The 13,675-nt window shown below is 54.1% G+C and overlaps 1 long non-coding RNA gene across 1 annotated transcript in view; it reads left to right on the top strand.

The window, feature by feature from the left end:
• Positions 1-11,418: 11,418 nt before the first annotated feature.
• Positions 11,419-13,675, top strand: part of LOC132017532 (uncharacterized) — a 34,918-nt gene continuing 32,661 nt past the window's right edge. Inside the window, exon 1 of the long non-coding RNA XR_009404316.1 lies at positions 11,419-11,530. This is a non-coding gene — a long non-coding RNA (uncharacterized LOC132017532). The remainder of the gene's footprint in view (positions 11,531-13,675) is intronic.

Genomic DNA, 13,675 nt, shown 5'->3' with positions numbered 1-13,675 from the left:
TCTCGGCTTCTGTGGCGACAGAGCAGCCTGGGGCCGTGCGCGTGGAAAGACAGTGACTCCTGGTTTCCCATCGCTCCCTGGCTCATCGCCTTCCTCTTTTGTCAAAGTCACTGCTCCTGTTCTGGGCTGGAGCCCATGGGGCCTGGGAAAGAGGGGCCGTGCACAGAGCCTGTCCTGGGCTTGGAGCACCCGCCACCTGGCAGGAGAGCACCCGCCGAGTCTCCCGTCTGCCCTGGGCAGCCTCTGAGCCATGAGTCGGCACAGACGAACTCGGCACCACGATGTCCCCCCAGCCAGAGCTGTGAAGAAAGACACAAAGCAAAATACATCTTGGAGTAAAATTAGCCTGACCCAAAATTTGATACACATTTTTAAATAGATTTTATTTATTTATTGACAGATCACAAGTAGGCAGAGAGGCAGGCAGAGAGAGAGGAGGAAGCAGGCTCCCTGCTGAGCAGAGAGCCCGATGCGGGGCTCGATCCCAGGACCCTGAGATCATGACCTGAGCCAAAGGCAGAGGCCACAACCCACTGAGCCACCCAGGTGCTCCACATTTTAACAAGATGTGTGACTTAGGATGTCACAAATCTTAATTATAAAAGTTTTTTTTGTTGTTAAAGATTTTATTTATTTATTTAAGAGGGAGGGAGAGAGAGAGAGAAAGAGAGGAGAGAGGAAGGGGTCAGTAGGGGAAGGAGAAGCAGACACCCCGCGGAGCAGGGAGCCAGACGTGGGACTCGACCCCTGGCCTCCAGGATCATGACCTGAGCCGAACAGTCACTTAACCAACTGAGCCACCCAGACACCCTTAAGTGTAAAGGTCTTTTACTGATTTATTTTAATTCAAGTGTAATGGACACACGTGTTATATTAGTTGCATGGGTCGGATACATTACTCAGTGTCGTCGTAAGGACACTCCGTCCCCAGCACCTGTGCCCCCATCCCCCTAAACACCTCCCCTCTGGTGACCATCAGTGACCATCTCTACAGGTAAGAGTCTGTTTTGGGGGCATCTGAGGGGTTCAGTCGGTTGAGCGACCGACTCTTGGTTTCGGCTCAGGTCGTGTTCGCAGGGCTGCGGACGGAGCCCCAGGTCGGGGTCTGCGCTCGGCCGGGAGCCTGCTTGAGATGATCTCCCTCTGCCCTCCTCTCCCCTAAAAATCCCCCACAACTCTGCTTTTGCTTCTTTTTTCTTCTTTCTTGGGTTTCTTACCCTGCACGCACGGGTGAGGTCCTGCGGGGCCGCCTCTCTCCGACGGCTCTAACTCAGCGCCCGACACTCCAGCTCTACCCATTGCCGATGACAGTGTCACGTGGTTTGTGGAGCGTAAATCCCACCGTGTGTGTGCATTATGCGTATGAAAACTTCACACAGCTTTGGGGCTTCCTCGGTCACAAAAGCGAAGGTGACAAACCGAGATCAGTATTAGGGAAACCCGTGGACTCCTCAGCCAGCGGGTTCCTTTCCTCCAGGTGGGGACCTGCCCGCGGGGGCGGTGAGCCGCGGCTCCCTGTCCTACGGCGCCCTCTAGGGGGGAAAGGGCAGCGGCGCGGGGCGGAGGGTCTCCAGGTGCCCACAGCAGGCAGCAGGTGCGATCGCCCGAAACCAGACGTGCCCCAACTTGCGCGGCCAATTCAGCTCAGTCTGTACGAACGCTCTGGGGTCCTCTACATCCAGCCTTTGAATTGAAAGCTGAGAAACTTGAATCCAGAGGGAAAAAAGTGTGTCCAGCCCCGGGGCTTTGACACCAGGCCCCTGGAGGAGGGAGACTCCAGTCCGTCCCCTGGCGACCCCCTGAGCTGGCAGGACGGTAGCGCGGGGCGGGCAGGCCTCCAGGATTTGGTGGGGTGGGTTTGTAACTATCCCAAAGCTTTCTGTGCTCTTTATGGGGAAGGGCGGGGTCTGCCACTGGGGTGTGTGGGTGTTGGTACCACTGAAGGTACCTGCTGCAGAGAGCCAGCCAGCCAGCCAGCCAGCCCCGCAAGGTGCAGGGGAGGCTGGGGGCCGCAGCGGGAAGGCGAAGGTTTGAGTCTTGTTGGGAGAGGCGGTGACTGCTTGTGTGAGTGTCTGCAACCTGGGTTTGTGTCTTCACGATTTCTGTTTGTCGCTCTCAGTTCATATGCTGTGCTGTGTGGCTCTGGCAGTGCTGGTTAACCTCTCTGTGCTGAGGTCAGCACCTGTGGGAATCAGGCAGAGACTTATGCCTACGCCGTGGGCTGTATAAAACAGAGCTGATCCGCACCGGCCTGCTGGCTCCCACAGAAAGAAGGCCTACGAAGCTGGTGATGATGATGGTGTCAGAGCCGGTGCTGCCAGGGCTGAGGGACCCGTCAGAGGGAATTATGCGCATGGGAGTCGGGGCCACTCGCCTCTGTCCTCACCTGGAGCAGGTGTGGAGAAGCCTGGGTGGAGCTGCTCGTTCACGGAGTTTCTTGATCTCTGGTCCTCGGGATCCCCCGGCACGCGGTCAGTAACACTGCCCCTATTTTGTTCATAAATTAAGAGATGCTAATGGGAGAGGCACACATTTTTTAAAAAGATAAAAACCCGAAATATGAGTATGGGAAAAAGTATAGTCCCTGCTACCCCTCGGCACCACACACTGCTCACGCCCTGTTACCCTTGAATCATGAAGCCTCCACACACAGATGCACACACGGGAGCACGGACAGGACACACACGGGCTCACACACACAGATGCACACACAGGAGCGTGCACACAGACACACATGAGCTCACACACAGAGATACACAGGAGCATGGACATGACACACACACAAGGGCTCACCCACAGAGATACACACACAGGAGCATGGACACATACACACATGGGCTCACACGCGCAGATATACACAGAGGAGCATAGGCATGACACACATGGGCTCACATGCAGAGACACACACACAGGAACAGACACCTACACACGGGCTCACACGCACAGACACAGAGGAGAGCAGATGGGATTGCCCGAAACCAGAAGTGCCCCCACTTGCGCCGCCCCACTAGAGCATGGACACGACACACAGGGGCTCACACTCAGAGATACAGGCGCGTGCACACAGACACACGAGTGCACACGCGCACAGAAGCAGATGTGGACACTCGCAGGCACACCCACGCACAGGGGCACAAGCACACCCTTCAAGCACACTTGAAGAATAAGGACACAGTGAAAACACGCGAGCGAGGGCTCGGGAGCGCAGGGAGTCCTTCTGAGGCTTCAGGATGAAGAGTAGAACATCCTGCTCTACTACGAGGAAAAACTAAGGGCCGAACCCTCGTCTCAAACAGGTTTGAGAGATGAGTTCATCGAACACAGGCGAGATCAGCCAAGGATGCCTTCAGGTTAAAAACACTATTTTATTCTAAAGATTGGGAGAGACAAAGCAGCGACCTTTGCCCGCCCCTGGCTGCCCCACAGCCCGCTGCGGAGCACCGAGGCGAACCCGCCCCAAATTGCTGTGCTCAAGGTCATTCACCGCGGCCTTGTTTGCCGTGACACAAGGAAGTCTCCCGAGCGGAAGGAGGGACATCTCAAGACGCACCTCACCACAGCCGAGAAGCAAGAATCAGGCGCGTATACGCGTATCGACAGAAACCGAGAAGCTGAGGCCAGAGGGTGGCCCGGAGGGACCAGTGGGGAAGAGCGAGCCTTCCGCAGACGGGGCGCTCCAGTCCTTCAGCCCCGAACCCCCCTCGAGCTGCGGACCGTGTAATTATATCACGTAATTAACAGGACAAAAATTCCTAAAATTGAAAACTCTAACGAGTGAAGCCAGCCACATATCAAACGGACAACGTAGCCACATAGAGAAAACGTTTAATTCCCGGTTCTTCATGGCCGGGCACTTGCGTTACTCTACACTCACACGTGCTCAGGGGAGGATCGCCTCTTGCGAAAGGAATTACAGGAAATCTCAAACTTCACGTGGTGATTTGTTGTTAGGAATCATATTAGAATTGTTACTTTGGGGGCACCTGGGGGACTCAGGCGGTTAAGCATCCGACTCTTGATTTTGGCTCCGGTCATGATCTCAGGGTCACGGGATTGAGCCCTGAGTCTGGCTCTGTGCTCAGCACGGAGACTGCTTGAGGTTCTCTCTCTCCCTCTCCTTCTGCCCCTCCCCCACTCCTGCTCGCTCGCGCGCTCTCCCCCTCAATAAATAAATAAAGAAAATCTTCTTAAAAAGGATTGTTACTTTGAATCTATCTTATGCATAAGGTAAAAGGAAGCAATTTTATTAATGTTCTTATAAATGAAGGATTTTCATGTGAGAGAGAAAATACAAGCGGACAAATGTCTGTAAAACCTTCAATGTTACGTTTACACTGAAAATACTGCCGTGAAGTCATGTTTTATTTTTTTAAAGATTTTTAAAAATTTATTTGTCAGAGAAAGAGAGAGCGCGTGTGCAGAGCAGGGGAGTGGCGGGCAGAGGCAGAGGGAAAAGAGTGTTCCCCGGCGAGCAGGGATCCTGATGCAGGACTCAATCCCAGGGACCCAGAATCGTGACCCGAGCCACAGACAGACGCTTCACCCACGGAGCCACCCAGGATCCCCAACTTTTAAGATGTGCTTTCTCACTTCAGTCCACTGAAGGGCCAAGTAGCAAGGGCAGCCCAGCAGCAACGAGCCCTCATCCTGGAACCCAGATCTGCTCGCTGAGCGCTCTTCCTGCTAAAATGGTCAAGGGCCGTGGTGGATGGAGTAGTTGACGCTTTGCTACCGTGTGCAGCTTCTCTCATTTCGGCGGGGTGTCTGCTTTCTGGCCGTGTGGCTGGGCCTGTGTTTTTTCTCTGGCTCATGATCTTAGCAGACCCATCGAGCATGCTGGGGTTAAAGCGTGTTGGCTGGACACACCCTTTGTGCCTCAGCCAACGGGAGGCATGTCCCTAGGCCAGCCCACTGGGTGGAGGGTGCGCAGTCGTACCACGTCCAGCCCTAAAGCAAGCATTCGGGACATGTGCCTGGCGTGGTGGTTATGCAGACACGAAGGAGGCAGGGCGCCGGGCTAGACTGGGAGCCGGCCCATGGACGGGTGCATCAGAGAGTAGCCTTCCTGACACGGACGCTGACATTTCCTGACAGTTTTTTAACGTGGTTCACGAAACTGACCGTGTTTCTGCTACTTAAACTGAATCAGCGCTAGTTTTAGCTCGATATCAAAAACAAAGGTGGTACAAAAGAAAACAGTACCCAACATCTCTAGGGAATATAGACACAGAAACCCTGAACAAAATATTAGCAAATAAAATCTAGTGAAGCTTAAGGAAAAGTACACCACCACCACCACCACGTAGGACTTACTCCGGGTGTTCGAGGCCGGCTTGGTACTTGAGAGTATGCACTCTGTTGGCCACTAGGGCTCATATGATCCTATTAGTCAATGCGGAGAAACACCAACCATTCAACACCCACTCATGGTAAACGGTGTCAGAGAAATAGGGCTGGAGGGGATTCCTCGTGAAGACTCTCCGGGGACCACACCCTTCCCAGCTGCCTTCACGGTGAAAGCCGGAATGCTTTCTCTCAAAGCCTGGGCATACGGGGGCGTACGGCAGGAATGCCTGGCCTCGCCCTCTTAAGTCACCATGTGGCTCCATAAAGCAAGACAAGGACATGCAAAGTATACAGATCGGAAAGGAAGAAATAAAAATGTCTGTATTTGCCATTTACAATCGCTCCAAAACATTAAGTAGTCTTAACGAAACCATTACAGGGTCCACAGGCTGAAGACGAGGCGAGGCAGACGCCTGAAATCAAAGAAGCTATCAGCAGAGGAGGACATGCCGTGTTTACGGACAGGGAAGGCTTAACTTGCTCAAGGTGTCAATTGTCCGCAGATGGATTTACAGGTGTAATGCAATTCCTATCAAAAATGCCAGCAAGATTTTTGTGTGTGTGTGTGGATAGAAAATGATCATTCTAAAATTTATATGGAAAGCCAACAGGACTCCAATCACTAAAACACGTTTTTAAAAGAATAATAAAACAGGACAAATCATTCTACTCGATTTCAAGATTTATTATAAAGCTGCAGTAGTCCAGACCCTGCGGCATCTGTGGAGGGATGGATGCTGGAACACGGACCGCACTAGAGAACTCAGAGACAGACAGACCCACACGACTCTTCCCGGCTGAGCTAACAGAAGTGCAACAACTCAGTGTCCAGAAGCCACAGGACCGCGGAGGAAATCCCCGTGAAGCTCAGCCTTAGCCTTACACCTTATACAAACTTCCACTCCAGCAGACACAGACTTAAAAGTAAACTGTCAAACTTTAAGGCTTGTAGTAGAAAACTCAGGAGACAAAAAATTCAAAATACAGGCAGAGATTTCTTAGGCTTGATACCAAAACATCTGTGAAAAGAAAACTTGGTAAGTGGAATTTAATCAAAATCCAAACCTTTTGCTCTGTAAAAGGCCTGATAAGAGGACACAAAGCAGCCACAGAGTGTAGGCGTCCGCCCATCGCCTCGGGATAAGGGGCTGGTCTCTGGAACGTGTACGCAGGCCTCAGAACTCAACAGTAAAAAGCACAGAAACCACTTAGTGCATGAACAGAAGACACGGAGGGACATTTCCCCGAAGGAGACATGCAGATGACCCTGAGCCCATGAGAAGATACTCGGGCCGCGAGCCAGTAAGTTAACAGCCGCGCCGCCGCCGTGAGGTCAGAGCACGTACCTCTCGGAGGGCTGAAATGAAAACGGTGACAGCAGCCGATGCTGGTCAGGCTGGAGGGCTGCGGCGCGCTCGCACGGCTGCTGGGAGCCCGGGCCGGGCACCGCTCTGGGAAGCGGTCTGGGGCTTTCCTAACAGCCCCGCGTGCAGCTCCCATGGGACCCCGGCGCTGCCCTCCTGGGCGTTCATCCCAGAGAAATGAAGACTTAACTTGTACAGGAATGTTCCAACAGCTTTCTTTATGATCGCTGACCACTGGAAACAACCAAGGTGTCCCTTGATGGGTAAAAGGTTAAATAACCCGACCCCAGTATCTCCGAGCCAGAAAAAGGCACGAACCACGGACGTATACACTAATCGGCATGAATTTCCAGAGAATTACCTATGTGTAAAAAATCCAGCCCACAAACGTGACATACGGTGTGATTCCGCTTCCGTAACTTTCTCAAAATGACAGACTTATAGAAACGGGGAACAGAGTTGTGGTTGCCAAGGGTTACAGAGGGCGTGGGGACAGGCCGGACTTGGAGGAGGGGTCTTGTACAAGTGGAAACGTTCTGAATCTTGATTTTTACCAATGTCTATAGCCTGGTTGTGATATCAGACCTTAGTTTTGGAAGATGTTATCCGCGGGTGGAACTGGAAAGTGCACAGAGCACTGGGCACCATTCCTCAGAGCCGCACGCAGCCCTGCAAAAATCTCAGCATGTCAAGTTTCATTAGGGAACGAAGTACATATGTACAAACATATAAATTATATATGCATCAATTATGTACGATATATGTGCAAACAAATATGTGAAATGCCGTGAAACGCTCCCGAAAGCCACCAAATCAGACCTGCATAAATGTACAAGGTTCTTCTATAGGAAGATTTATGTTCCTTTTCAAAAATGATGTAATCCCAAGTGAAAGCGGGCTATTTTTTTTTCCTGGAGCTCGATGAAATGATTCTACAGTTTACATGGGGAAAGAAACAAGAATAACCAGGAAAACCTTGAAAATGAAAAATTTAGGTGGGGTCAGGACTAAATCTTCCAGATATGAAGACGTATTAGAACTCTGTCCGTAGAACAGAGTGGTAGTAATGCATCAGTGGAACAGAACGGAAAAGCCAGATGTGGGCGAGCACGCATGGAAGGTTAGAATGACCAGTGCAGCATGTCCCATCACTGGACTCCTTACTAGATGACATGCAGACGAGCAGCTCGTTATTTGGAAAAGGTACAATTGGACCCACGGCTCGTAGTGCACCAGGATGAGTGTCGACGCTTCAGGGATCTGGATGTCACGTGCCTGAAGAAGGCAGTGAGCGGCCGTCGGCGGTCGCTCCCGTTCTGGCCTCGATCTGCACACAGGTGGTGCTGACTCTGCGCTCTGTTTCCTCCGCCGGAAGTCGCAGATTCCGGAGTCCTCTATGGGCCTCCACTGCATAGACTCAGCCTGTTTCAGTTTGCTTGAGCCGGTGAAGGAGGACGCGGTGCGGTTGGGGGACCTGGTTAGCCCACACTCTGAGTCTAAGAGAAAGAAACGTCCGGGAGCATCATCTCCTTTAAAGGACAAGGAGGAAGGACCGACGCAGGAAGAACGGCAAGTGCGGGACGCCGTTGGCCCCTTTAACTTTACTGATGTTGATTTGAATCACAGCGGTACTCCCCCGCCCGGGAGAAGGTTTGCGCAGCGGTTTTGGTGGAAGGCAGAGTTTCTCCTCTGGATGGGAGCAGGCATGTGCTCAGGGGTCAACCCTGGGGTTTTGTATGAAATCTGCAGCCTAACAACTTTTAGGGGGAAAAAGTGTCTAAATTTTGGAAAGTGGGCCTTTCTCCTACTTTGCCCTGAATGAAGGCGCACGCTCCTTCATGGCGACCAGGAGAAATCTAGGCTTGCGCCTGATTAACCCTACATGCTTCTGGCCCAAACATGGAGTTTTTCTGGATTCAGCCAAAGGGATAAATGTGATTCTCAAATACCGTTCTGAGTCCCCCACAGCAGTCGACCGTGGACGATGACACATTCTTCCCTCTTTGACCAAGCAGTCCTGCAGCGGGAAGCCTGGGTTTCGCGCCTGTGTGCGGCTGTTCGTCTTTCTGGACAGGTAGAGCTTGTCCACGTAGAGCTCAGAAGGGTCACCCGGGGTGTAGAAAGTAGGAGAGGGATGTATCGTATTTTATTACTTTAAAAGATCGTACATTTAATCAGCTTTACTGAAGTGTGATTTACACACAACGTAGTTCACACAGTTTGAGGGGCTGGTGAAGTGACGTGTGACAAAGGGGTACCACTCGGATCCCTCATCAAGATGACGGGATGCTGCCCCGGTGGGTCCCCCCGGTGCTGCGGGCAATCTTCATCATCAGTTCCTAATTCTGTAATGCGGTAGTTCCCTTGGCACGACCTTGAGCTCCACAAGGACACGTGCGGACCGGGAATTGCCACCCGTGAGAAGCCCATGAATGTGCCCCCCACGGAAATGAGGGCCCTGCGGGGGCCAAAGGAAAACCAGGCCAAGGGGAAGGAGGTCTGCCGCCTGCTGCGGGTCCCGGGGTGGGGTGTCCCTCGACGCCTGCCCCGTGCCCTGGGGAGGCCTGGCTGTCTGCGCTGGGCACCCGCACTTACGCTCCGTCCATCTCGCTCCCTCACCACGAAACCTTCCTGTTGGCTTTCATTCCGCCCACCGTGGGGATGAGAACTTGAGGCCCGGGGAAACCCGCACAGGACTGGCCAGGGGATGGCAGTGCCAGGGCCCGCCGCCCCCGCACCCCCGCACCCCTGCCCCAGGCCCCAGAGCTCTTGGCCAGTGCCCTCCTGCCCCCTTCTCTGTCTGAGTGGCTTCGGGAGGCTCCCCAGAGACGCGCCTCAGCCGCCCGGACACTGAATCTCAGATGCGGTCTCCGTGCGGACTCTGGCTCCTTCCCGATGGCCCACAGGACCGGGATGTGCAGGAAGCTTTTCACTGGCTCCTGGCGTGCCCCCCCACCGCCCTGCTCTCCCCCACAAACCCACGTTTGGAGGTTTGCTGGCTTCGTGGCTCGCACAGAAGACCACTGCCCAAGCTATCAAGTGCCACAAATTTGGAGCTACTCTTTTTTTTGGTAAAGATTGATGTATTTGTTAGCAATCGGGAGAGAGAGAGCCCAGAGGGGAGGAGGGGCAGAGGGAGAGAATCGGAGGTAGACTCCCTGCTGACTTGGAGCCTAATTCGGGCTCAGTCCCTCCACCCTGAGATCCTGACCGGAGCCGAAACTGACAGGAGGCCCAAATCCGGGAGCCCTCTTGGGGGCACGTGATGAACCCAGTTTGGGCCTCATGGAGTTTACTTTGTACCCACAAAAGACAGAGAAAGAAAAGGTAAGAAGGAAGGGGTGTGAAGGGAGGGACACCGGCTGCGGGAAAGAACAGGCAGGCTCAGGGCTGTTGGGGTGCTGGGGAGAGGCTGCGTTTTCAGTGAGATGGCCAGGGTTACCCCGAGGAGGGGGCGCAGAGGAGGAGAGGGAAGCGGCGGGTGGGTCTCTGGGTCTGACCATCCCAGGGGAGGAGCAGCAGGTGCCAAGGCCCTGGGGTGTGTGTGGCATGCTGGGAGTGGTGAGGTCAGAATGCGTCTGCAGGGCAGAGATGTGGCAGTCAGGGGACCGGCCTAGAGGGCCCACAAAGGACTTTGGCTTTCACTCTGGGTCAGACGAGGAGCCACCACGGAGTTCCAGCAGCAGAGGGATGTGGACTGTTGACGGGCTCACGGCTAACACGCCCAGATTCCGTGTGGTTTTGCTGCTGCCGTGAAGGGGTCCTCCGACGGGCTTACGCTGGGTTACGTTGTGGCATGTTCAGCAGCTGGAATCTGTCCGAGATGCTCCTGCTTCCAGGCATGGCAGAGCCGGGCACATCTGTGAGGCTGCAGAAGGCACCCATTGTCAGAGAATCCCAGGATGTGTCACGGTGAACACACTGCACCTTTATTAACCGCCTCGGGCCCTTGGTAAGTGGCGGAGGGCGAGCCCGGGGGAGAAGCGCGCGCGCCCACAGAAGGACTTGTGAGCCCTCTGTGAGGGACGTTGTGCGTGAGCTCTCGGTCATTGGGTCTCCTGTGTCCCTTCATGAAAGGCACCAGGGAGCCCCAAGCCTCAGTAACTCAGAATGTGGCACTGTCCTGGGATCGGGTCATGGATGGGCACCCGGCGGGCTCTGTCTGTGCCGCGTGTGACTCTGGATTCGGGGTTGGGAGTTCAAGCCCCACATGGGGCATAGAAATTACTTAAATATTAAAAAAGAAATCAATTCGTGGAAGATGTAAGAAGGTGGAAGGGGGGGTCCCCAAATCCAAAATGACTGACTAATAAGAAGGGGAGGCCGGGACCCAGTGGCCGAGGCCGCGTGAAGACAGAGCAGACGCTGACAGACTCTGGAGAGGCAGCGCGGTGTCCCGTCCTGGAGCCTGGGGACAGAGCAGGAGCCCCGACTTCAGACTTGCCGTCCCCAGACCCCGAAGCAAGAGTCACTGCTGTCCTGAGCGCGTCCTCTGGGGGATGGGGAGCTGACTGGACTGGCGACGGTCATTGTGTGTGTCTCTGAGGAAATCACGCCACCTCGGGTCGCCCTGGACAACCCTGTGGCCGCGCGCAAACCTCAGGCTCTTCACTGCGTGTGGATCCCTGTTGCCCTGGTCACCGTCACCCCGTCCCAGGGCCCGGCCGCCACTGCCCTTCTCTGGGACGACAGTGGTTCCTGGTTCCTGGCCCGGCTCCATGCACCCCTGCGGTCCCCTCTCCCCATGACGGCCACACTCGGGTCACTCTCTGTGCCTCCTGCTGCCTCCTACCAGCTGCTTCTCGCCTTCTAGGAACAAGGTAAGCTCTAGAGTCTCTGAGAATCAATGCTTGAGAGCAGGGTGTCTGGCTGTGCTCCCTGCACCGCAGCGAGGGGCGGCGGGGCCCCCCCGGGGGCCGGGGGCCGCAGGGGTGGGCTCGCCAGATGCCCCAGGAAGCCGTCCAGGTAATTCCGATTCCCACGCGGGTTTGGGAACCCCTGCCCCCCCCCGCGGGGGTTAGATAAATATCACCACCTGAAGACTTTGAAGGGGACGTTTGCACCTCCCAGAAGACTCCTTGATGTGGAGATCATTCCTGCTCCCTCCGCGCTCTGCCCAGCCGAGTTGAAGCAGGAATGCGCTCCCAGGCCCCGGGATCACCCGCCTCCCCAGCCCTGCACCCCACCCCCCACAGGCACCTTGATGGGATTACAAAATACACCAAAACCCTTTTTGTTGACAATACTCAGTGTCAAATACCGAGGTCCTTCCAGGAGACTCATTAACATTCTGTTAATATGTGCATAAAAGGTTGTCTGGGCTGAGCCCAAATACACAGACGGGAAATCAAAGTGAAACGCTTCCCACCTTTTGCTGGCTTCCTCCCGAACAGTTATTGGTTTTAAAACAACTTCCTCGGGGAATTTCCTTTCTGAAAGCAACTCCTCTCCATGTTAAAGGAAAATGACCCCTTATTCCCTCTCCTCAGCCCGTTTCTGACAGGGAGCCCTTAATGAGAGCGGGGAGATCGCAACTGGCCGTTTGGGTTTTGTTTTCTCTGTCCTCTCCTTTTTAAGGCTGCAGGGCCAGAGGCTCTTTGGAGAATACTGAGGAAATGGAGTGACTCAAAGTGACACATTTTGTGCGCAATTTATACGAACGCACAGCTCACTCACGCGTATTTGAGCGCGCGCGCGCGTGTGTATGTGTGTGGCAAACCGTCACGGACAACAGACTCAGAGGAAAGAATGAAAAAAAAAAAACTTCTCGGGGCGCCTGGTGGTTCAGTGGGTTAAGCCTCTGCCTTTGGCTCAGGTCATGATCCCAGGGTCCTGGGATCGAGTCCCCGCATCGGCTTCTTGCTCCGCAGGGAGCCTGCTTCCCCCTCTCTCTCTGCCTGACTCTGCCTGACTCTCTGCCTGCCTCTCTGCCTGACTCTGTCTGCCTGTGCTCGGTCTCCCTCTCTATCTCCCTGACAAATAAATAAAATAAATAAAATCTTTAAAAACAAACAAACAAACAAACAAACAAACGCTCTCACCAAATGCTAACCCACACGAAGGAAATGGCTTTGTTCTTGACACGGCTTTAATCCATGGATTGAAGATGGGCTGAGAGTAAAAGCAGGAAAAACATCAGCTTCTAATGCAAACTTTTGTAATGTTTAATAACCTTCAGCAAATATTTTTGTTAAGTTTTTGATGCAACCAACAAGTCAAAATACGATTCTTTTTTTTTTTTTTTAAGATTTTATTTATTTGACACAGAGAGAGAGAGAGCAAGACAGCAAGAAAAGGAGCACAAGCAGGGGGAGCGGGAGAGGGAGAAGCAGATGCGATGTGGGGCTCTATCCCAGGACCCTGGGATCATGAGCTTCACCCACTGAGCCACCCAGGTGCCCCTAGGTTTCTTATGACAAAGAAAGTCTGTGTCCGAGATGGATCTCTAGGTGGACCATGGGTGGCCAGGATGGCCCGCGGCCTTCTGACCCTTCTCGGCTCTCTGCCTGAGCGAGATGCTCCAGGATCATTCCTCGTGGGAACAGTATTTAACACCTTTAGCCCCCAGAGGAATCATTCTCTTCCCCGTGTTAGACGCGACGGGAGGGCATACTGTAGTGTGGCCATAGCGACCCCCACGGGGGACGAGCCGGGCCTCCTTACAGTCGGGCGGTCAAGGCTCGGCTCCGGAGAGCCTCCCGTACTTGCGGCTACGGGCACCCGCAGACTTTGAAGATTGCATTTATTTATTGTAAGACGGGTGGAGGGCGGCGAGCGGGGGAGAGAGAGAATCTCAAGCAGACTTTCTGCCGGCCACGCGGCCCCATACGGGTGGCTCTCACGACCCGACAGCATGGTCCTGAGCTGAAGAACACTCGGGAGCTCACCTGCCTGAGCCACCAGGTGCCCTGACCTCGCGGACTTAGAAGTCCTCACCCACCGGGCCGCCGACAGGAGAGTCGAAG

The sequence above is a fragment of the Mustela nigripes genome, chromosome 5 (assembly GCF_022355385.1).
Source record: "Mustela nigripes isolate SB6536 chromosome 5, MUSNIG.SB6536, whole genome shotgun sequence".
Taxonomy (NCBI): domain Eukaryota; kingdom Metazoa; phylum Chordata; class Mammalia; order Carnivora; family Mustelidae; genus Mustela; species Mustela nigripes.
This window is presented reverse-complemented; position numbering and strand designations above follow the sequence as displayed.